General features: G+C 50.3%; 1 pseudogene; it reads right to left on the minus strand.

Annotated features, from left to right (window-relative positions):
* Positions 1–1090: 1090 nt before the first annotated feature.
* Positions 1091–1830, minus strand: LOC142076285 (olfactory receptor 11L1-like; annotated as a pseudogene).
* Positions 1831–3292: the final 1462 nt, after the last annotated feature.

The following is a 3292-nucleotide window of genomic DNA, read 5'->3' on the forward strand; positions in this document are numbered from 1 at the left end:
GGGAATTATACGTTTGATTGTATTTGTATGTATTCTTGTGTGTGTACTATGTTTACTGCAATGTGTGAAACGAATAATAGAAAAGTCAGTTAGCTTAGTGTTTGTTGTAAAAGAAAAAGGGGGAGATGTGGAGGAATCAATGTCTGAGAGTACAAGCAGTATCATAGCGTTGGTAAACAAGAAGCCATGGGAAGATGGGAAGTGAAAGAAGCCCTGGGAAAAAGGAAGATAAGAGGTGGCAGTTCATGGTTCTGAGGGCATGACAAAGATAAGGAAATTAGCAGAAGAGTGTTGAGATGACCTTTGCTTAGGGGATGTACTAGGGAATTCTTTGAAGTGCACACGTGGCATAATGTGAGGTATAAAAAGGCGCTTGTGCTGTATAATAAAGGATTTTCGTCTTTGTCTTTGTGCCCTCTCAGACGGAGTCCGTGTCCTTATTCGCCACACAGGTTGGCTCTGGAGTCCCTTCCTGCAGGTGTGAGTGCCGTGGGGCTCGCTTTGGCACTGAGGGCTCTTTCCGATGCCCCCATGTCTCCCTCCTGCCTCCATTATCACTCTGCTTTTGAACCCAGCAAACCCCTTCCCAAGTCCCATTCTCTACCTGCCAGTCTCACAACCTAGTTCTGGAAGGCCTGCGGGCATCTCAGATCACGGGAAGCACCTGCATGGGGGTGGGCAGCCATGCTGAACTGGGCCTCTCCACTGAACACAGCAGCGACCGGGGTCACTGGCTGGCACGCAGGCCTCTACGATGGATAGAGCTCACGTTTCAGCAGCAATCCCTTGATTCCTCTCACAGAAAGAAAACCGAGAACATTTCCACAGTACCTAAAGAAGGAACCATCAACTGGCTTTAAAGAAAGAAGCAAGTCATTGGCTTTACAGAAACAAGCAATATTTACCCAGTTGTCTCCCACACCCTTCCCAAAGGAAATCTCTTCTCCCTGACCCTTCCCATCCCACAAACATGCTCAATATTGCATACTCCTAAAGCAATGTCTGGGGCATTGCGCACCACATGCCTGTCCAAGTCCTCCTTACCTACACAAAACTGAAACACAAACAATTCATTCCTGCAGGTGAAACATTATTGTGTGCCCTGGGTGCAGGCCTTGGCTTTCCTGAGCCCTTTCCTCAGGGCTTCCCTGACCTCCCTGTTCCTCAGGCTGTAGATGAGGAGGTTGACCAGGGGCATGAGGACAGTGTAGAAAAAGGAGAGCACTTTGTTGAGCTGCCTCAGTGGGGCTGTTCTGGGCAGCAGGTAGACAACAGTGATGACGGTGAGGTGGGAAGAGGCAGGTGGAGAAGGCCTTCTGCCTGACCATGCTGGATGGGATCCTCAGGATGGAAGCTATGATGTATACATAGGAGGTCAACATGAACAGGAAGGGGAAGACAACACTCAGGAAAGACAGGATGAAGGACGTGAGTGTGACCATGCTGGTGTCACAGCAGGAAAGTTCCAGCAGAGGGGTAAGGTCACAGGAGTAGTGGTCAATTGCCTTGGGGCCACAGAACTTCAGCTGGGATAAGAAGTCTGTGACTATTGCACACATCAGCATACCCACTAGCCAAGATGCAACCACCTGCTGAAGACAGACTTTCCAGGTCATGAAGCTTGCATAGAGCAGGGGCTGGCGTATGGCCAAGTACCCATCATAGGACATGGCTGCCAGCAGGTAGCACTCAGTACTTGCAAAGAGCCAAAGAACTAGAGCTGAGCCATACAGCCATTAGCAGACATCGCCTTGTCCCCAGTCAGGAAGATGGCCAGCAGCCGGGCAAGATGGTGGAGCTGTAGCAGGTGTCCGAGGAGGACAAGTACATGGGGGTGTGCAGATGTTACTCTGTGTCACGAATGAGTGGTTTAGAGGCCGCTTAAAGAATCACCATCAAAGATATCAGCACCACACTGACACCACCAACACAACGATGAGGATGTTCCCAACCATGGTCATGGAATAGGTGATGAGTGATAGGAGGAAGAGTGGAGTCTGGAGTGTGGGCACATTCCCCACTCCCAGCAGCAGGAACTCGTGGGTGATGGCTGATTGGCCTCTTCCCTTTTTTCCATACAGCTTTGGTTATTTTTGTTTTCCCAGTTGTCAGGAAGGAGGCCTGTGACAAAACACATGCATTCCTGCATTAAGTGGAAGAAGAGCTGTGATGGACAATACTGCCAAAAAAAGATACAAACGAACAAAAATCTCATATACTTTGCCTTTGTTCGCAGTCCGTTTTGTCTCCCTCCAAACTAAAAGAAGGGACCCTTCTTCAAGAGGGCAAACCTGCTTGTCCCAAGAGCACTCCCTCTGGCCACAGGGCTGACTCTGACCATGGACCTGCCTCTTCCTCACGCTGGAGTAAAAACATCATGTGCATTTGCTGAAATTTTGACATTCTGCTTTCCTGTGCTCAGGGGTTTTCCCAACATGGCCAGAATAGCTGTTTAGAACTGAGATCCTTTGCGCTCTGCCAAGGAAAACCAGTGCCATGATTCAAAATAAATTGTTTCTGTGAAACGATCAAGGCAGATGTGCTTCCTCCAAATGAGAGAAGGCTGAGCACAGTGCCGGGTGAGTGCTCTCAGCTCTGAAACACTGCCCTTCCAAGGAGAGTATTCCTGCCCTGAGCAGGCCGATTTCTTGCATTGACAAAGAGCAGGTCAGGAGTTTCCAGCTCAGATAAAGAAGGGACTGTTTAATGGGGTCATGACAGAGGATGCTTGAACCCCTCGCTGTGTGTGAAACAATAAAAAGAAGGAAAAAGTGTAACTGTGCATCAACCAGGCAGCATGTGAGAGACTTTGTGCAGGGAGGAAAATGACAGGGAGGACCATCCACTCCCCATCGTCCTCTTCTCAGCACAGGTTCCTCAGGGCTTTGGGGCTGCACGTCCAGCCCAGCGGCAGGACCTCAGCACGGCCAGCTGTGCTCACAGGCTCCCTGCTCAGCACTGCCAGGCTGGGAGGAGTGTCCCAGGGGTGCCTGGGGGTTGAGGTGGGAGAGGAGCAGGACATGCCTGGGTGAACAGCCAGGGAGAATGCATGCCTGAGAAACAGCCCCCTGAGCCTTGCTCCTTGAAATACTTGTTACTGTAAACATTGTCAAACCCACCTCCCGGGCTGGGATGGTTTGCTTCTGGAAGAGATGAAGACAACCAGCTTTAGCAGAGCTGACCAGGGTGAATGAAGTCGCCAGCCCTCCCCACTGGATGAGAGTCAATGTGAGAAAGCTGAGGGTCTGAGCCTTTCTGGCGATGAGGGAGGGAGAAAAAAAGTAGAAGGCTG

This window comes from Calonectris borealis, unplaced genomic scaffold, assembly GCF_964195595.1.
Source record: "Calonectris borealis unplaced genomic scaffold, bCalBor7.hap1.2 HAP1_SCAFFOLD_40, whole genome shotgun sequence".
In the NCBI taxonomy this organism is placed as follows: domain Eukaryota; kingdom Metazoa; phylum Chordata; class Aves; order Procellariiformes; family Procellariidae; genus Calonectris; species Calonectris borealis.